General features: G+C 50.9%; 1 pseudogene; it reads right to left on the reverse strand.

Moving 5' to 3' along the window:
- Window positions 1-4,792: 4,792 nt before the first annotated feature.
- Window positions 4,793-5,729, reverse strand: LOC136995965 (olfactory receptor 14A16-like; annotated as a pseudogene).
- Window positions 5,730-21,679: the final 15,950 nt, after the last annotated feature.

Genomic DNA, 21,679 nt, shown 5'->3' on the forward strand with positions numbered 1-21,679 from the left:
ACGGGACCTAGCCTTTGATATTGATTCATTGCTTGCATTATTTGCATTAATGCTTGTTCGTGGGTGTTGTCCCATTCCCATTTGCTATTCTTTCGCATAAGGTTATAAAGAGGTCTGGCGATTATCGAGAATCCTGGGACATGCTTTCTCCAATATCCCAACGTACCCATAACCTGTTGCAATTCCTTTTTACAAGTTGGGTTTTTGGATTTTTCTAAAGTCTTGAGCACTCTTTCAGAGATTGCTTCTGCTCCTGCTATCCATTTGGCACCTAGGAAGGTCACTGTTTGGGCAGGTCCTTGACATTTCTCTTGCGGTATTTTTAGCCCTATCTCAGTCAGTTTTTCCCAAATTAAATGGGCTTTCTGTCTCACTGCCTCCTTGTCAGGCTCCCCTATTAGTATATCATCTATGTATTGATAGACTTTTACTCCAGGGGTTGTACCGAGCGAATCTAAAACTTTTGCTAACGCATTGTGAGTGATGGTGGGGGAGTGTTTGTATCCCTGGGGCAGCCGAGTGAAGGTATATTGAATGCTGTCCCAGGTGAAAGCAAATTTGTCTTTGTCTTCTTTTATTATCGGGACCATAAAGAACATATCTTTTACATCTAGTGTGGCCATCCAGGGGTGAGCCGCAGTTCTAAGCTGGTTCACCAGTTCTGCTATATTGGGGACTGCAGCCACGAGGGGAGCGGTATTAGCATTTAGTCGGCGATAATCTACTGTTAATCGCCATTCTCCATTTGTTTTTTTGACAGGCCACACCGGAGAATTATAGGGGGAATGGGTACGCTCTGTAATCCCTTGCTTTTCTAGGTCTCTAATGACTTTACCTATCCCAGATCGTGCAGCAGATGCTAAAGGGTATTGTTTAACATTAGTTATCTTACTAGGCGGCAGCGCGGGGGAGGTTTGCAAAAGCTTGATGTTAGCTGTTCCAAAGCTCCACTGGGTGCCGTTTGGGAGTACCCAATTTCTTCCTCGTAATACATCAAATCCTAAAATATTGTCATTCCCCTTTGGGTTTATTACTACCTCAAATTTGGTAAGACGATTGTCTCCCAGGAGCCAGGCACAAAGTTTTGCCAAAGGACAAGATTCGGCAATTCCTGTAACTCCCTTTATAAAAATTGATCATTTAGACAGTTTAATATTTAATCTATTGGCCGTGTGTTTGTTCAAAACACTTATCTGTGCACCAGTATCAATTAAAAAAGAAACTTTGTGTTTTCTAGGTCCTACCGGAATCACAATCCGGGGTTCTAAACTTTCAGGCCGCTGCGCTATTGATAGTACTCGGGTCGGTTGGCCTGATTTCCAACCCGCGCTACCTAGTTTTTTGGATCATGCAACTCTTCTCGTAACTCCGAGAAAGGGTTACTAGGCTTAGATTCTTGTTTGTTGTCTTGTGAGCCAGGTGGGGCAGACGGCAGAGTCCCCCTTTTCACTTGTTCTAATTTGCTCACTATCTGTTCTATATCCTCTGTTTTCTGGTTATATAGCATGGATCGTGGGACACCTAATGCCAGGGCACGTTGCCACAATCTATTTCATTTCTCCCTGTCTTCTTGTTTAGTTCCCATTTCCTTATTGTGCCGCCTGGGGGGGGGGAATGTCCTCTCCTTGGGGCATATGAGGCAGCAGCCTGTCTAATGCGTTTTTCCCATGGTTTGGTATCCATCCCCATCTCTTGTGCTGTTCGATGCACTTCTAACAAGGTATCTACCCATGTCGGTATTGGCATGGGGGGGCATTGAGGTTATTTTGATTGTGTGCCTCTGCAGCTACAATGCGATCTCGTATTGCTTGTAGCTTCAGCTTTAACACTGTAGGCAATCCCTGTATTAAAGGCATTAGGCTGTTTGGGGCTTACCGGGGCTTGCAAGGGGACGTCATAGGCTCCCCTCTCATATATCTGCTGTACGCAAGCCGCCTTTTGTGTGGCTTCTGTAAGCTCACTATGGGTATTTATACCTATTCTCAAAGGTTCTCCTCTGTTCCTCGGGTCTTGTCCCCCTGCCCAATAGGCTACTCGGGAGGTAAGGGAGTGATTCCCAACTCTACCGGTCAGGAAAACTCCTGGTCCTCAATATCCTGATGCCTCCTCTTCACTTAGTATTATGCGATCACCTCCTGTTAAGGACACCCGCCACAAATACTCGGTTTCCATTTCTGTAGGTTGCCTGCAGTATTTCTCTTGCAGTTTTCCCATCTCGTCTCCTGAGTAAGGGGTAGTTCTAACTGTGGTTCTAGCGTTACCCCCATGGGGTCCTGTTGCGGTTTCAGTTTTTACAACCGGCCGTACATCCAGGGGTGAGGGTTCTGGAGGGTACAAATCACCATCGTCCTCTGAACTACTGCTGTTTCCCCATATATCTCCGTCCCAATCGTCCGGGTCCTCCACCAACATTTTTCTAATCTGAGCTGCTGTGGGGGGCTTCCTTGCTGTCGAAAGGACGAGTTCTAGCTTGTTTTGTAATTTCTGATTTCTCTCTATCTCTAATTTCAATTCTCTTTCAAGATCTACACACTCCTGCACCTTTTCTCGTAACTGTTCCTTAGTTTTTCGATGGGTCCAATTGGCTTGTTGGGCCGCTAGTAAACAGGCCCCTAAGATGGCACATATACCACCTTTTCCTTTCCCATCTCTTTGGTTGCCTCTGATTTCTTCTGTCTTACACATGAGAGAAGGTTCATTTTCCAAATTATCATTTGCCCAGGCAATCCCAGAGCTTGAGGGTCCGCACCCGTGTCTCCTCAATAACTCACGCAGTGACATAGTTCAAAATGATCCCAAAGCATGGTGTGTGCTAAAACCCACGTGGGGAACAGCCTGGGCTGGGCAGAGGCTGGGTGCTCAGATCCCCCAGACTCTGGGAGATCATATGATAGTCATTCAATAATAACCTAGCCCTTTCCATGTCCGAGGTCTCTGGTGCCAGCGTCACCTCAGCCTAATCCTGAAAGGCTCCAGCGCAGCCCTGGAGAAGCTGGAGCTGCCTCAGGCCCCGGGGCAGTCTGGCAGCAGGAGGGTTTGACATGGGCACAGCAGCAGCGGTGCCAGGAGCAGGGTGAGGAGCAGGGAAATTGGGGTGAAGACCCCTGCCCTCGGCTGCACAGCTGGGGCACTGGACGAGCGATGCCTCTGTGGCAGGCTGGACTCCAGGTGCAGGGTGGATGTCAGCTGGAGGGTAGGAGTGCCACTATTTTCATGGGTTCCAGTGCAGCCGTGTGTGGTGAAGGCAAGAGGGCAGACCCAGGCACATGCAACTGAAAAGGCTGGGGATGGAAATGGCAGCATGGGGCTAGTGAAGGACCTCCCCCTCCTCCCCATGGGGAAGAGAGTCCCCAGGTGATGCTGGACTATGCTGACCCCAGGGCATTGGCAATGGCAGGAGATATGTCTGGGTGTGCACTAGCTCCAGCCTGTCGTGTTTCTCTGAGGGTGCAGGAATCACCCCCCAGTGCCCCTTCCCTGGGCCTCCTGGCTCCCCACTGCCTCTCTGGGGATTGCAGAGCCCTCCTTTCCCCATGCATACCTGCATTTAGTGCTCTACCTTCTGGTTACTCCACCGTGGACCATCCCTCATTTTGTGATGCTCCACTCAATGCCCACCCCAGGCACATGCTCTACCTGGAGATCCCCTGAGCTCCCCTCCAGAAGGATGGACATCTCTCATCAGCACTGTCACCTGTGGGACAGCCCTGGGCAGGTAACTCAGAGACCGTTCACCATCTCCACTGGCACTGGTCACTGAGAGATGAGTCCTGAATTCAGCCCTCAGTCCCTAATAGATCACATGGAGACTCTGAGCTCATCCCCCAGAGCCCATGGAGTACCCAAGTAGAACACCAGGCCCCTAAGTCATGCAATCCCTAAAGCAAAATTGTGACTTCATCTTCGGAAGAAAGGCCAGACTTCAGGCATGTCACAGGGGAGATCCCTTTTTATTATGGAAATGTTATTCTGGAGGCCAGGCCTGGCATGAGGGTGCCCAGTGCCTGGTCCTGCCCGAGCTCACAGAAATGCACAGGGAAACACCACATTACAAGAGCACTGAGGCCATATACACACATGAGAGCACAGCAGGACAGTGTGGAAGTGAGGAGAGAAGCCCTGAAAAGAGAAAGTCCTGCTGCTGTTGGTGGACGAGTCTCCAGGAAATTTGCAGCCCCCAAGTGAAGGCTGCAGTGAGGAAATGCCAGCTGTGGCAGTGTGGGGACGGCCCTGAGGAGCAGAGGGTCTGTCCCCACAGGCTGCATCCAGAATCTCCTCCCCTCCACTCCCACTCCACTGTGTGTGTCGGAGCTCTGTAGAGGGAAGGGACCAGCCACAGTGACACCTGGCTGCCACCCTTGCAGGAGAGGAGTGTAAGATCACACCCTGACTGTGCCCAGGGGTGCTGAGCTCTCCTAGTGGCCATGGGACCCATGGTCTTACCACGCCTGTACTCATCTGAGCCTGATTCTGGGCCCCTGAGCTCCCTTGGTGTCAGTGTTGAAAGAGGCACTGCAAAGGGAAACTCTCCTCATTGCACTCACGACATCTGAGGCAGCTCAGACTAGCAGGCTCGGAGGTTCTCCCATCTCTGCTGTTGAAGGTGGAAGCCTGGCTTCCTGCTTCAACACAGTCTCTGGGACAGATTCAAATGAGAGAGAAGTGGCACAATTTTTTTTTTCTTTTTTTTTTTACAAAAATGTACCAGAGAAAAATAAGAAAATAAAAGAAATGAACACAGAGTCTTGATGCTAGATATCCTGTGAATGATGAGTGGCTGCACATGGGATGGTTATTGATGCTGGCATTGTACCCATTGAACCAGTTTTCTCAGGGCATCCTTGAACTCCTTGTTCTTCATGCTGTAGATAAGAGGGTTCAGTGTTGGAGGAACCACCACGTACAGAACGGCCACCACCAGATTCAGAGCTGGGGAGGAGAAGGAGGGGGGGCTTCAGGTAGGCAACCATGCCCGTGCTGACAAACAGGGAGACCACAGCCAGGTGAGGCAGGCACATGGAAAAGGCTTTGTGTCGTCCTTGCTCAGAGGGGATTCTCAGCACGACTGTGAAAATCTGCACGTAGGACAGCACAATGAAAATGAAACACCCAAATCCTAAACAGGCAGTAACTAGAAGAAGCCCAACTTCCCTGAGGTAGGAGAAGGAGCAGGAGAGCTTGAGGATCTGGGGAATTTCACAGAAGAACTGGTCCACTGTGTTGCCTTTGCAGAGTGGTATTGAAAATGTGTTAGCAGTGTGTAGAACACCACTGAGAAAACCACTGCCCCAGGCAGCTGCTGCCATTTTGACACAGGCTCTGCTGCCCAGGAGGGTCCCGTAGTGCAGGGGCTTGCAGATGGCAACAAAGCGGTCATAGGCCATGACTGTGAGAAGAGAATACTCAGCCAAAACCAAAAAAACAACGAAAAATATCTGGCCAGCACATCCTGAGTATGAAATGGCTCTGGTGTTCCAGAAGGAATTGGCCATGGATTTGGGGACAGTGGTAGAGATGGTGCCAAGGTCAAGGAGGGAGAGGTTGAGGAGGAAGAAGTACATGGGGGTGTGGAGGTGGTGGTCACAGGCTACGGCTGTGATGATGAGGCCGTTGCCCAGGAGGGCAGCCAGGTAGATGCCCAGGAAGAGCGAGAAGTGCAAGAGCTGCAGCTCCCGTGTGTCTGCAAATGCCAGGAGGACGAACTCAGTGAAGGAGCTGCCGTTGGACATTTTCCTCTCTCTGGATATGGGGGACTGTCCAAGCAGGAAAAGACAGTGACAAGTCAGCAGGGAATCCTCTCTTCAAAGTTCTCCCCGCCCCACAACACACATACTGCTTTACTCATGTCTGGAGTTCCAATTTGTGCTGGCTGAGTGTGCCATGAGGAGCATGGGCCTCTGCCCACAGACTCCAGAGGGGTCAGTGCTGCTATAATGCAGAAGGGTGGTTTAACATCTTCACCTCCAGTTCTGAGGCATTTTGACCACAAAAACAGCAGCTTCACTTTTGGGGGCTTGTTTGTTTGTCTGCTCTGCAGGGTAGGAATATGCAACCTTTCCACTGCTCTCCGAGTGAAGACTAGTGAGTCCTGAGAGGCAAAAGCTCTCCCTGTGCCCTAGGACAGAGCCGGCACACTGGTCTGCACATCAGTGCCATTCCCAGCTGCCTTGGGCATGCACCTCTCTCAGCTAGGGGACAGTCTTGACCGCAAGTTACCCTGAAAGGAAACTGGCCTCTGCTGACAGTGGTGGCCACTTGCAAAGTGCAGATCTCCAAACTCACCTCTCGCTCAGTTCAGATGTCCCAAGAGTGATGGAGAGGGTGGCACATAGCACATAGCGCCGATGATCAGAAGGACTCTGTGATGTGGTGTGATACTGAGGGAGCTTTTGACACCCAGTTTCTAGGCAAAAACACACAGTGCTTGTTTCAGCTGCCCACATGCAGCCACCCCCAGCAGCATTTTCATCTCCTTAGCACCTCTGTGCCTTCTGCATGGGGCATGCAGCTGTCATGAATGTCCAGTAGAAGAGCTGTGCCCTCCTCGAGGGCAGCACACAGCTCAGCAGCACACCCCAGGGAGGGTGAAGTGTCTGAAAGGTGGGGTCTCCTGAAGGACACTCAGCTCATTCCCCAGCCCCACACACTGTGCTGCTTTGAGCCCCAAAGGCAAGAAGGGGTCCTCATCCTCTCACTCCATTGCAGACAACTCTGCGGCAGGAACCACAGGGTCTGGGTCAGACTCTGTAGCTGCAAATTTCATCCCCCAAAAGCCCAAGAGCAAGAACAAGAGCAGCCTGGATATGGGGAGAAACAAGGAGCAACCTTGGTGCTTGCCTAGGATGGCAAAGACAGAAAGAGAGAGGGACACTGAGGAAGGTCTTCCCCTAACCCAGCTGTGCACACCACCTCCCAGATGGAGACATCGCAGGGAGGTCACTCTCAGCCCCTTTGTCATGTTTTAGGAAATGGGCAGGTGGCAGGAGAGCTGCTCCTCTCCTCTTCTGGGACTCTGGCTGCCAAAAACGCAATTCCTGTCCGATATCCCATGGCCTTGAGGGCAGAGGACTCTGCTGGGTGGCAGAGGAAAGATGAAGGGGGCTTGCTCAGGGGAAAGCACCTGCACTGCAGGGGCTGGCAGAGAACCGCCTGCACCCCGACCTCACATGAGGTGTCTGGTAGCAGTTTCCTCTCACTCCCTGACCATCTCTCTGCTGCTTGGAGATGTCCTTGCTGGGAGCTCTTCCTTTGTCCCCACACAGGTCCCATCCCACTCACTGTCATCTCAGCTCTGCCCTACAGAAACCTCCAAGCAGCAGGAAACTGCCCAGCGGCATCTCTCTGTTTGCAGGTGTTAAAGAGCAGACCAGAAAATCTCCAGTGAGACTGGCAAGGTGATGTTGGTGCTGTCTGTAGGCTGAGGAGTGGTGAAGGCACTTGCAAACCTATTCATCCTTCAGTGTGATGGTTAAGATCTTAGCCCCTTGTTTAAACCTGACTGCTGCATTTCCATTCCCACCATGCAGAGACAAGTCCTCTTGAGAACTCCACTCTCAAAATGTCCTCCTGGTGAGCTGGAGCTGTGAGCAGCCCTGACCCACGCAGCACCCTCTCAGCAGGAGAATGAACTTGCCCTGCCAGGGGTCACCCCTCTCACCCAGAGCTTCTCCCCTCAGCGCTATGGGGGCTCCCTGGGCAGGCTGAGTGCTGACCCTCACAGGCAGCAGAGTCACTGCCCCGGGCACACAGCACCCAGGGGCACAGGGACACTGCTCTGAATCACAGCCCTGTGTAGACCTGGGTGCATTCCATGGCTTCACATCCCTGCAGCCATCCCTGGGAGAACGGAGCAGGATGTTCTGTCCCTGTAACACTGTGGCAGGGAAACCCTGCTCTGAAGCATCTCCTCCTCTATGCACTGGAGGAGCTGAGAGACCGATCCTTAAAAAACCTATCAGCCATGGAATGGACGGGGTTCGGAACACTCCTCCAGGAACCTCAGTAGCATTGCCCTGCAGCCAGAGACTTACCATGTCAAGGGCTGTGAAGATTCCTCCCACAGTGAACTCTCCTCTGGCCTCCCACTCCACACTGCCTTTCAATTCTCCCTGCCTTGTCTCATCTCATGGCAGCAGCAGCAGGCAGTGCCTAGAGCCCTGCTGCACTAGGCAGAGGAGCTGCTGCTGGACACAGCTGTCTCTCAGCAGCACTGCTCGGTTGCCATGAGCTTCCTCTATCCCAGGAGCCTGACCCCGCTCAGGAGCAGGGCCCAGCTGAAGATATGAATTTCTCTGTCGCTTGTGCTGCCTCCTCCTGGGAAAAGTTCACTGAAAGAGACTAAAATAATCACCTACTGTCCTTTTCTAAAGCATGCAGAGAAATGGATTCCAGCATTGCAGTTTATTTCATCAGAGGATGGCTATCTATGAAAGGTGGAAATGTCCCACTCTGGAAGCCCCTTTTCCCATCTCTTAACCAGGCAGGACACCTAGACAGGGACAAGAAGGGAGCTCATTTACCCATGGTTCAGGTATTGATTCAGATGAGTCAGTCTGGGCATCTAATGCTGGTTTAGAAGCCCCTGGGATGCAGTGGCATTCAGATCCCTCCCATGAACCCCACAAACACACCGGAAGTGGGATTCCCCTTGCCAAAACTGAAGTGAGCACAACAGAGGTGTCTGCGTGGGAGCTCCTGGTCTAAGCTGCCATTGTAATCACTGGAGATGGAGGGTGGGAGTCAGTTGCTCACACACAAACACCTGGGGACAGATGAAGAGACAGAGGTGGTCCAAGGCATGTGCCAGTGTCTGCTTGCTCTGATGGAGCAAAAGGGAGACGCGCATCCTTATGGAGCGTCAGCTAGGGGCCAGGTGGAGAATTTCCTTGGCCATCTGAAGTGACACTAGATGCCTACCACAACTAGAGTCCCACTCACTAGGAAGCTGAGACAGATGAAGATCCCAATGTTAAAAACTACTATTGTAATTTAATGCAGACCCTTGATTTAATGACATAAAATAGACTGGCAGGGCCATTTCAGATGCCTGGGGTGTCCAGCACAACCACATGTCTCTAGTAGATACAGCATGGGACCTACAGGAAAGCCATGCCCCTCTGGAGTGTTTGGTGGGCAAGTGTCCCCTGGCATCTCAGGTTTCCTGCCTGTGCACAAAAAAATGAATCCCACCACCGCCTTTAGGCAAAGTCTGTACTGTCTGTATCCAAGTGTGTTTAATAAATGGGAGAGGCACATCACACCAACGTCTCCACTCTCGTCTCTGCACTGTGAAACCCTTCTAGCTCTCTTCCTCCTGAACCTCTTCTCACCCCCCCAATATGCTATGAACAGAGACTAGGCTAACGATGTCCTCAGGGTGGCTGGATCACAGGCTGCACAGGCCCAGGGACTTCTTCACTGGCACCTTGTCCTGCCTGGAGATTGGTTCAAGAAGTCTGCCACAGGCACAACAGTGCTGCAGAGTCAGCTTGGGCAGCCAAACCTTCTCCTGCCATTACTGCATGGCCCAGCTCTGTTTCTTCCTGGCCTTGGGTTCTTCAGGGTTTGGTCTCTTAGTAGGAACCTCCTTTCACCATTACATTGACACCTACTATCCATGCCAGCATGTCGCCATGTGCAATCAGGGCCTTTTTGTACGTAAGGTCCTTGGTAACAGGCAGCTCTGAAGGGCAGAGGAGCTCAGGAAAGCCCGCAGGCCTTTAAGGACAGCACCCATCAAGCACAAGAATGCTCCATAACAAAAAGTTTGTAAAACCAGTAGACATCTCTGGAGTCCAGCTTGGCTAAACAGGGGACTCCCTCGTGAGCTCCAGGGCAATCAGGCAGCATACGGAAAGGGGAAGAAGGGCAAGGCTGCAAAGGAGGAATTTAGAAATATTGTCCAGCAAAGTCGGGACGGTGTTAAGGAAGCCAAAGCTGCCCTGGGACAGAGACACTTGCAGGGGATGTGAAGGACAGGAAGAAGAGCTGCTACTGCTTCAGTGACAGTAAAAGAATACAACAGTAAATGTGGTGGCACTGCTGACTGTGGCAGGGATTCTACCAAAAGTGGATGTAGATAGGTCTGGGGAAGTCAAGTCCTTCCTGGCTTCCGTCTTCACCCACAAGGTCTCCTCAGCTGTCGTGCCTGGACTCCTGAGGAGAAAAGCAACCCGCAGTGTCTAAGTCTCTAGAACTCAACCCATAGAAGTCTATGGGCCTGGATGTCTGGCATCCATGGACATGCAGAGAGCTGAGTGCAATGACAACAAGGCTGCTCTGTGTCATCTTTGAAATGTTGTGGAGATCAGGGGAGGTCCCAATGAGCAAAAGAAGGAATATGTTGTGCCCAACTTCAAAAAATGCCACAAGGACAACCTGGAGAGCTGCAGGCCATTCAGCCTCATATTGGTGAGGAGAGTGTCATTGAGTGAATTCTCTCTGATCACCTTTCTGGGCACATGAAGAAGGTGCCTGAGAACAGTCAGCATGGAGTTACTGCAGGTAAATCATTCCTGACCCACCTGACTGCTTTCTGTGATAAAAGACCTGCACTTGTGGAGGAGCAGAAAGTGCTGAATGTCATTTACTCAGATTTTAGCAAGGTGTTGGACACTGTCTTTGTGAATATTCTTGAATACAATTAGGCATTACAATAAGATAGGTAAACGACTGGTTGGATGATCGAGCTCAGAGGGTTTTTTTCTGAATGGGTCATGCTTTACCAGAAAGCCACGTGAAGGAACTTCGTGTGAATAGAGTGTCGATCTCCATGTGAGCAGGAGGTTGGATTAGGAAACTCTCAAGGTGCCTTCTGAGCCACTGCAATTCTTGCAGGCAGCAATTCCTTTTCTGCACGTGGCTTAGCACCTGACATGGTATTCCCAGAGCCAGGCCCTCCTAGTGGTGGGAGGTTGCCTCTTGGGCCTGAAAGGCTTTTATTTCAAGGGTTAATTATGAGTGACTTCTTGTCCAGAATGGGCCCTCCTCACAGCCTACAACCCCTGTACGTTACAACATGATACCAAATGAGTATGACACAAACAAAAAGTCATGGCATGAGGGTGATGGCACTCTAATGTGCCCTGAGGTCTTTAGAGGGTGCAAAAAAATCCAGAAGGACTGGAAGAGCTTTAAACCTCCTAGGCACACATAGGTAACGTTGACTTTGTCACTATGGGAGGCTGAGGGAGCTGAGTTTGTTCAGCCTGGAGAAAGGAAGGCTTTGGGCAGACCTAATAACAGCCTCCCCATACCTACCAGGATGTCACCAAGAAGATGGAGCCTGCCTCTTCACCATTGTGTGTGATGTGAGGGTGAAGGCCAATGGGTGTTAGCTGAAACAAGAGATGTCAGGCTGGGGATAAGAAAGAACATTTGACCCATCCAGACAGCCAAGCACTGGGGCAGGTTGCCCAGAGAGGTTGTGCCATCTCCATCCTCAGAGGTTTTCAAGTCCTCAATGAGTAAAGCCCGGAGAAACCTGGACCTCGTAGCTGACCCTGCTGTGGGAAGGAGGTTGGGCTAGGGATATCCTGAGGTCCCTCCCAGCTGGAGTGATTCTGCATTTCCTTCCACACTGTGTCTTCTCTTTTTGACCTGTTTTGAAAATATTCAGCTTCCATGAGACCATGGAAGTATGTCAGATACAAGTATGACCAAAACAACTGCATGTTTCTCATCCTGCTCCATTCAGAGTCATTCAGATTCAGGACTGCTTGGCAGGAACCCCCAAATAGCCTTGATTTTTCTTTTACTTCACCTTTCATGGCATTTTTCCCTCTTTTCCACCTCCCAAGTTCTTCTCTTTTACCATCCTGATCCCCTCCCATGCAGTCAGCCTTTCCCCATTGACCCTTGTTTTGCTGCCACTGTACATTCATTTGGCTTCTCTGAGATGTTTCCATGGTGATTCCTACCTTTGCCAGCAGTCCCTTTAAACTACTACCTCCTCTTATTACGCGCAGTGTCCTGCAGTTCCTCCTGCTGTTATCCTGTCAGAGGAACCGCAAGACAGGATGAGCCATGTGCACACACTCATTTACAGCTGATGCAAAGCAGCGTCAGTCCAGAGGGGCCTTGAGAAACTTGGGGATTTGGCCAACAGAAACCTCATGCTGTTGTACAAGGAGAAGCGGCAGGTCCTGCATCAGGGGACAGAACAGCCCATGCATCAGGAGAGGCTGGCACCTGACCATCAGAGGAGTGACCCTGAGGAGAAGGGCCTGGACGTTACGAGGGATGCCATATGAGCCAGTGGTGCATGCTCACCACAAATGAGGCCAGCTTCATATGAGGCTGCTTGAGGAAGAGTGTGGACACCCAGACAAGTGGAATTATTATCCTCCTCGACTCAGCACTGGTGTGGTCATGTCTGGAATAGTGTGTCCCAGTGTGGTCTATCCAGTACTGGAAGAATGGGGAGCAACTGGAGAGGGTCCAGAGGAGTCTTCCAAGATGGGGCTGGGAGCCTGAAGCACATGGCCTGTATGGAGAGGCTGAGGGACATGGGTTTCTTCAGCCTGGTAAAATGGCGGCAAAGGGCAGTAGTGGAAAACAGCATGAGAAGGGGAAACCAGGCTAAAACGGGAACTCACAACTCAGCTCCAGGGCAATAAGGCAGCATACAAGAAGCGGAAGAAGAGAGATGCTGCAAAGGAGGAATTCAAAAATTGTGTCCACTGAAGTAGGGATGATGTTAGGGAAGCCAAAGCTCTCAGCGGGTAGACACTTGCAGGGGACATCAAAGGCATGAAGAAGAGCTGCTACAGCTTCAGTAGCAGTAAAGAATAAAAAGGAAAATGTTGGGTCTTTGCTGAACGGGGCAGTAACACCAGAGGTAGGTAGATCTGAGGAGCTCAGTGCCTTTTTGGCTTCAGTCTTCTCCAACAAGGTCTCCCAGGCTGTTGTGCCTAGAGTCAGGACTCCAGAGAAGAAAAGCCACCAACAGGGCATGAGGGTTGAGTGAGGGAAGACTTGCAAGAACTCAACCCATAAAAGTACATTGGAACAGCTGCATCCAAGGACACTGAAAGAGCTGGCCACTGTCATTGAAAGGCCACCCTCTATCGTCTTGAAAGGTCGTGGAGATGGGGTGAGGTCCCATTAACTGGAGAAAGGCAAACATTACATCCATCTTCAAAAAAGGCCCAAAGGGCACGCCAGGGAACTACAGGCCATTCAGCCTCAATTGGTTGAGGAGTGTGTCATGGAGTGAGTCCACTCATTTCTGGGCACGTGAGGGAGAAGAAGGTGATAGGGAAGAGGCAGCATGGTTTTCCCGAGGGTAAATTGTGCCTCACCAGCCTGATTGCCTTCTAAGATTAAATAGCTCTATTTGTGGTTGGAGAGCAGAAAATGTCTTTCAACTTGATTTGAGCAAGGTGTTTGACACTGTCTCCCACAATATCCTTGTGGAATGCAATTTAGAAATGTACCGCCTAGATGGGTGGACAACCAGACGGCTAAAGAACTTGTTGGCTGATCAGGTTCAGAGGGCAGTGTTGAATGTGTAGTACTCTTCCTGGAGGCCAGAGAGAAATGGAGCACCCAAGGGTCTCTCCAGGAACTTGTCCTGTCCAACAACTTTATTAGTGACATGGAAGAGGCAATACTCAAGATGCTTGTTGAGGACCCAGAACTGCAGGGGGGCCCAGCCATATGCTTGAGGGCTGCCATTCAGAGGGACCTAGACAGGCAGGAGGAAAGGGCTGTCAGGAACATCATGAAATTCAAGAAGGCCAAATGCCAGGTCTTACACCTGGGGTAAACCAACACCCCGCAGTGTTACAGGCTGGGGCCTGAGTGCCTGGGGAGCGACTCTGTGAAAAAGGACCTGAGTTTCCTTGGGCACAGGAGGCAAACCATGAGCCAGCAGCATTCCCTGGCAGCAAAGAAGGCCAGAAGCATTGTGGGCTGTATGACCACGAGCACAGCCAGGAGGCCAAGGGAAATGGTGATCGCCAACTAGTCAGTGTTCATTAGACCACATCTAGAATGCTGCATCCAGGTTTGGGTTCCCAGAACAAGAAAGAGGTTGATAACTGGGAGTGAATTTGGCCGAGGGCCCTCACAACAGTTGGGGAGCTGGAGCACTTGCTCTGTGAAGAAGTATTGGAACTTGCGGCCCAGAGAGGCTGTGCAGTCTCCTCCCTTGAAGGATTCCAAGAACAGATTGGATGAAGCCCAGAGTAACCTGGTCTGACCCCACAGCTGACCCTGCTGTGAGCAAGCAGATTGGGCTGGAGACCTCCTGCGGTCTCTTCTACCCTGAAGGAGTCCATGATTCTTCCCACTCTCAATCTTCTCTTGTTGATGTCAGGGAAAGCACGCAGGTGCCCTGTGACAGTGGAAGCAGGCCAGCTTTCTTGTCCTCCTCCAGCCAGAATTGTTCAGATGCAGGGCTTCTTGGCAGGAATCCCCAAAACAGCCCTGATCAATCCTTTGCTTCACTTTTAATTTCCTTTTTTTTTTCCTTCCCCCCTTCTAAGTTTGTCTCTTTTACCATCCTGTTCCCTTCCCATACAATCAGCCCACCCCTGCTTACCCTTAACCCATTGGCACTGTTTTTGTTTGTTTGTTTGTTTTTGTCTTGTTTTGACACAGAGGAGCTTCAGTCCTGAAGGATCTTGAGAAACTTGGGTGATTCACACAACAGATCCCTTATGAAGATTTACAAGAGAAGCGTCAAGTCCTGTGCCTAGGTGGGAATAACCCCATTCATGAGGCAAGGTTGAGGGACCTGGCCTTCTTTATGCTTCTGAAGTGGAGGCAAAGGGCAGTAGAGTAGGAGCCTGTGACTGCTTGAAGGGGGGTTTCAGAGACAATGAAGTTTCTCCTGGTAGTGGGAAAGAGCATGAGAAGGAGGAAAAGCCACGAAGAGCAGCTTGTGGGGTATAGCTGTGACATTAGGAAAAGCAAATGTCACTCAAAGGGTAGTGCTGTGGTGCTAGAGGTCACCCAGAGGGAGTCTGTGTTCAGCCCCTGGCTTGGTGTTTCAAGTGAAAACAGGTGAGGACAGGAAGACATCAGGAGAGGTGGAGAGATCCTGGGGTGAGAGCGAGCTAGGGAAGCAGCTTGGGTGTCTACAGGCTGCAGGGAAACAGGCACAGGCGTGGGAAAGGACAGGACACCTGTGGTGGAGATGGCCAAGGGCACTGCCAAGGCTGAAAGCTCCCAACACAGCTAGGTCTTTGTCCTCTTGGCTATGGCTGGTGTGTCTGCCACCAAGGCCCACGTGAAGACTCCATTCCTTAAAGCACTGTGGCCTTGCTGCCTCCTTTTCCCTTGGGAGCCCAGGAGGTGCTGTATAATGGTCCTGAATCAGCATTGTGCATCGCCACCTGCACACTGCCCCCAGGAAGAGCCCTGAGCAATGTGTGATGGAAAGCGTCACCCTTCCCAAAAGATGGCTGTCAGTGCCTGGTCACTCTGCTTGATAACACACATCAAGGTTTACCTGGCATCACAGCCACCTGCACATTGCCTTTGCCTACCTGCAATCTGTACCTCCAACTTTCTGCTCTAATCAGGCCCTGGGGAGCCCTTCTGGGTAATGGCCCTCAGTGGGACCTGTTAATGCTCCAAGAAACTTGGGATTTTCTTCTGACTTTTACTTCTTGAGAAGTTGCTTCAGCTTCTTCTCAGCATCGGAGGTTCATGGACTCAACACCAAATACACCCGAGGGGTCATTAAAATGCAAAACCCCCTAAGGAGCCATGCCTCTCCCCATAATTTTCTTCAGCTCTTCAATTCTTCTGTTGTGGCTAATTGGAGAGGTTTCAGGAGTGTTTTGAAATTAGGCAGATTTCAATGAGCACCTGAAAGAGAAAGATGTCTGCTTCTTAAGCTTTCTTGATTCTTGACTTTTCAGAATAAGTCATACCCACATTCCCCAATGCATAATGACCCACAGTGTCTCCTAATGAAGTCGGGACATGTCGGAAAAACAGTATTTTTGATAGGAGACATGTATGGACAACCTTACTCCCCACCTCCCCAGCCCTGCCATTTCCCTCATCAGCCACTGGGGAGTTAGATCACTCTTGTTCAAATCTAATCTTTTTCCACTCAAGCCTGTAGCTGAAAGTTATAGCTCATGTGCACCAATTCCCACCTGCTTTCCTTTGAGAACTAGCTGCAAACAGACACAGAAGATTTTGTCTTAATTGCAAACAATCAACAATAAAATTTGGAACAGTTGAATAAAAGATAAAAGACACTCCTCAACTATATGTCAAGTCCAAGCAGTCTCCAGTGAGGTCCACTGCCCACAAGACGTAACCTTCCTTGAAATGTTTTTCACAGATAGATAGGAAAGGATAGACAAGAAACAGAATGAAGGAGCTGGCTAAAGAGACAAGGAGATTACTGAAAGACAAGGCAAGCTTCAGACTGCCAGCAGCTCAGAGCAGCAGCTGGAGAGTTGAGATGTACCTGAATGGTAAAGAGCAAGGGGAGGAGGAAGACTGGAAAACTATGGAAAGTACAAATGCCCATACAGTCTGATTCAAATATGACTTTAGAAATGATTAATCAGGGCATGTGGAAATATGTGAGAGATTACTGAGATTGCATCCACAGCCTAACAGACAGAGCAGTGGAAACACAAGGTCCAGGGCAGATCGATATTTCTTCTCCCCAGATTAATACCCTTCCTGGAGATTTCCACTCTTTCATCATAGCAAAACATTGACATTAAAGTTAGCCGAGCATTGGAGGTGATGAAAGTGTGCTCATATTTTTGAAATGTTGAAAACAGTTCTTCACCTTTCCAGGCAGAGCTCAGGGGTCCAACCACAAGCACCCAGTGGCACTTGGAGAGGTCCTGGTGTCTCTGATGCACCTGCCTGGGCCTGGCAGCTCTCACAGGGGACCTGTGGGAGACCAGAGCCCCTCAGAGCCGCAGAGGGAGGCTGGGCAGAGGGGACCAGGGCACCTGCAATGGCACCAGCCACCCATGATCCTGTGACTACATCCCACTCCAGTTCTGAAAATCTCTTTCCTTTTCATAGGGGATGCATGATCTCCCCAGAACACTAGTATACTAAAACAGAACAAATCAAGACAGACAATGAGAACAGGAAAAAAAAAAAAAAGAAAAAAGAAAAGAAAAGCTGGAAAGTTTAACAAAGCATTTCTTTGCCTTCAGTCTTTGTCTTAATTCCTTTCTTGTTTCATTTTTAATGTCCTTTTCTAAACTTTTCTGTTATAATCAGGCCTACACCACTAAAGAGCATATTTCTGTGTCTCACACAGAGCCCGGTGCTCAGAAGACCACTCCCTGCCCATGGCTGTCTGTGCCATCCCTCACTCTTTGCACAGAGCATGTCTCACTCTGAGGTGTCGGGCTGTCTCAACTGGTGAGGAAAGCAGGGTGACCAGCTTTAAGGAAATGCTCTATTTTTGGGTGGCCAAATCTGCAGAAATCTCAACATACCCGTGTTAAAGCAATGTTTTAAAGGAGTCTCTAAAACATCTTCAGTGCAGTAATTGACAAAAAAATCCTCATTTCCAAAACTTCACACAGCTTTTACCATTGCCAAATATTTTTTTCTTTCCTATGCATTGGCAGCACCATGTTCATGCACTACAGGAATTTGTCTGTCTATGCGAGTGTTAACATATATAGAGAGAGATGCATTCTTCATCAAAACACATTTGCTGGCATTTACTCTGCATGGAGAAACTTTAAATGGACATGTTTCAGATCTCTTCTTCTGCCTCTCTCTCCTTTCTTCTTCCTCGGCCTCTTCTCTCTTTACAGAGCTCTCCAGCGGACCATTCACTGAGTCACAGCACTTAGGGTGGAGGAGACCTCTGGATGTCATCTAGTCCCAGCCTCCCTGGTCAATGCAGAGGGATCTAGATGAGGTTGCCCAGGGGCTCCCCCCAGTTATGCATTATCCACAAAGGTGCTGAGAGTGCGCTCCATCCACTGTGCAGGCCATTCATCAAGATGTTAAACAGTGCTGCCCCACATGGTGATCACTGAGGGATGCCACTAGTAACCAGCTGCCACTTCGAACTTGTACCACTGATGACAGCATTTCAGCCTGATGGTCCAGACAATCCCACATCTTCCTTATGGTCCATTGATCCAGGGCAGGTCTCCACAATTTGCCTCTAAGGAGACTCTGGGGGACTGTGTCAAAGGCCTTGATGAAGGGAAGGTTCACAAAATCCCCTGCTTTCCCCTTGTGCACAAAGCCATTCATCTGACGGCAGAAGGTAATCGGGTTGGTCGGCCATGGTTTCCATTTCCCCTTGGTCAACGCATGCTGCCTCTTCCAGGCCTTGTCCTTCATATGCTTGGAGATGGTTTCCAGGAGGATTTGCTCCATCACCTTCCCAGGGACTGAGATGAAGCTGACCGGCCTGTCGTTCCCCAGCTCCTCCCTCTTGCCCTTCTGGAAAATGGGTACGATGTCTGCCTTTCCTCAGTCATCAGGAACCTCCCTGATCACCCTGAAATTTCATAGACAATTGGGAGCAGCATTGCAATGACTCCGGACACCTCTCCCTGCACCCTGGGGTGCTTCCTGTCTGGTCCCATGGACTTCTGTGTGTCCACTGGGCAAAAGTCCTCCCCAGCTGCTCCGTCCTCTGCCATGGGTGAGGCTTTGCTAACACGGATGCTGCCAAAGGACTCAGATGTCAGGGAGGCCTGGCAGCAGACAATACCAGAAAAAGACAAGGTGATAGAGGCAGTGAGCTCCTCAGCCTTTCCCCTGTCTTTGTCACTACGTCCCCTGCCTCAGTGAGCAAGGAGACCACATTTTTCTTGCCTGCCTGCCTTGTGTTGCCCATGTGGTTACAGAAGCCCTTCTGGTTGCCCTCCCCATCCCTTCCTGGTTCCAGCTCCAGCTCCAGCTCCAGCTGAGCTTTGGCTTACCTAACTCCATCCCTCCCACCACAGGCAATGGCTGTGTCTTCTTCCTGGTTAGCCCATTCCCCTTCCAACCCTCTGTGCACTTCCTTCTGCCTTTTCAAGTCTTAAATCACAAAGCCCCTGCTCATCTGTGCCAACCTCAGGCCAGGCCCCGATGGACTTCCCTGCAGATTATCCTGTGTTCCTGTGCTTCAAGGACAGTGGCCCTGATGATCCAAGAGGGCTCCATGGCTCCTCTGCCCTCCAGGGCAGTCACCTGTGGGATCCTGACAAGCAGATCCTGAACAAGATGAAATCCTCTCTGCTGCAGCCCAGGGCAGTGACTCTGTTATTCCTCCTACCTCTCCACCATCATAAGGTCACTGCAGTAACAGGCAACCTCCACATTCACATCCCCATCCAGGCTGAGCTTCAGGCAAGAAAGAAAGGGCAGGATGGCACCATCTACCTAGAGGTGCAACTACAGAGATGGAGACCTCACCCTGCAGAAAAGCCTGCATTTCTCCCCTCACCACTGAGGGGATCCAGGCAATGGACTTCTATGTGGTTAAGGGTAGATGCAAAGAAGTTCAGGGGTAATGTAGATACGCCTGAGGCACTGTCTCCCAGGTAATGAGGAGGAGGAGGAAGTGTTCACCTGCCTTTTTTTAGATGGTCCATAAAGCACAAGTGACTCCTCTCCCATTTGCTCTGTGCTTGAAATGGGGCCTGAAGTCATAGGCTTTTAGGATAATTAAGGTTGAAGGGAGCACAGGCTGCCTGTAGTGCAATCAGCTGCTCAAAGCAGAGTCAGAAACCAAAAAAATGTCCCTGCCAAAGGATTTCTGGGGTGATAGAGCAAGAGAAGACAGTAGAGAGTTGGCAGGGTGGTATAACTCCCATGGACAAAAGGCTTTCCTTTTTCCCTTTCTCCAGAGAATTAAATCCTCAGCTCTCCAGAGAGAACAACCTGGGACACTAACTTTGCCACTAACACGGAGGTGGAGAAGTTCCTGAGTCTGTTACAGACAGAGGCTGGTCCAAAGGCCACCACCCCAATGGCATGAGACCCCCAGGCGTGCCTGCCTTCTTGCTGGGCACCCCCCAGCCCCAGGCAGAAGGTGTGCGGGGAACAGAGTGCAGCCTGCAGCCCTGGCCACCCAGCAGGTGTGCTGGGACCCTGCTCCTCTAGGTGAGACTGGGCTCTCCTGCATTTCCTGATTGTGAAGTCTGAGCCCCTCCACCTGGGAGTACAGCCCGGCAGGGAGGGCCAACATGGGAAACATGATCTCTGTTCCGGGGTGTGTAGACAGAGGGGAGGGGAGAGGGGGATCTGCTCATGCCCTGGGCTCTGATTCCCTCCCTGCAGCCAGTACAGCCCTGCTGATGCCCTGTAACCTGTGAGCCCAGGAGGTGGGACTCCAATCTGCTCTGGCTCCAAAGATTTCTCAGCCCTTCAGACCCAGGAGGCAAAGCACCACTCTGGGGACACCTCAGCAGTTGAAGGGCCTGAATGGCTGGTGTGTTCCTGAGAACTTTTCTGCAGTCTCCCTGCACTGCTTTGACTCCTGTTGCCCATGGAGCAGAGACTCCTTTGGAGGATGAACTCGCTCACTATGTAACTCTGAGGTCAGGCTTGACCAGGCAGTACAAATGCCAGCAAGGCCTCAACCCCACAGCAGTTTTCCCCTGCCCAGGACTCCACTTTCCAGCCCCTTCCTCCTAGAGGATTTGGGTTGGCAGGGACCACCAGAGATCTTCAGGACCATGATCTGCTCTGGGCTGGGCTATCTTTACAATTAGATCAGGCTGGTAAGTGCTTTCTCCAGGAGTGTTTTTAAAGATCTCCTGGCACCTGCCCCAGTGCTGCTTAACTATCATGATTATTTCTTTATTTTTTTCCTTCAACTCATTTGAAATTTCCCTTACCGTATCTTCTCCTTGTTCTCTCCTCCTTTCCTCCCCTTGGCCCCCGGCCAGACCATCCCATTGACGTTGACCGATGATAATCACAGCCTCACCTCCAAGCACAGCCTTTCTGGGATCTCCTGGGAACACACAGGCAGGCTGTGGTGGCCAGCCCCAATCAGAGCTATGTGCTGCAGGTCCCTATGTGGTCTCAGAGGAGAGCGTATGGAGACATAACATGACCCAGGGCAGAGTCTGTGGGCTGACACCAGGGCAGAGCTGAGTTCAGCAGGGGTGAGGAGAGAAGACCTCCAGCAGCTCCAGCAATCAGCTGGGCAGAGGGTGACGAACCTGGCGGTGCTCCTGAGAGAGGACTGTGACACAGAAGAGGGGCACTGTGAGCTGCAGTGCAGGGCACCAATCATCTCTCTTGGGTCTGGGAGTCCTGACAGGCGGTGCTGATGGCTGCAACCACTGAGAGACCCTTGACCCCACAAGCAGCAGTGAGTCCCCTCCACAACTGTTGGGAGCTTCTGGAGTGTCATGGCTCACATCTGCGCCCCATCCCTGCGCTGGCCCAGCCCTGCTGCCCAGCACGTGGCCTCACAACCCCACTGTGCAGGCACAACACAGGGCAGGAGGCATTCAGGAGTGGGCAAACACTCCCCTTGCATGGTCACCATGACAGTCCTTGGTGCCCCGTCCCCCAAATGCCCTCCTCCCTGGCAGCCTCCCACTAGTCCCCAGACCCTGCCCAGCACTGTCCCTGTGCCCCTGGATTTAGCAGAAGGCCATGTGCTGGGGTCTGCTGGGGTCTGGGCCCAGAGACAGAGGCCAGGCAGGGCTGGAGATTCCCCCCATACAGGTGCTGAGCCCAGCAGGCAGATGGAGATGGTCACATT

Source organism: Apteryx mantelli, unplaced genomic scaffold (genome assembly GCF_036417845.1).
Source record: "Apteryx mantelli isolate bAptMan1 unplaced genomic scaffold, bAptMan1.hap1 HAP1_SCAFFOLD_20, whole genome shotgun sequence".
In the NCBI taxonomy this organism is placed as follows: Eukaryota; Metazoa; Chordata; class Aves; order Apterygiformes; family Apterygidae; genus Apteryx; species Apteryx mantelli.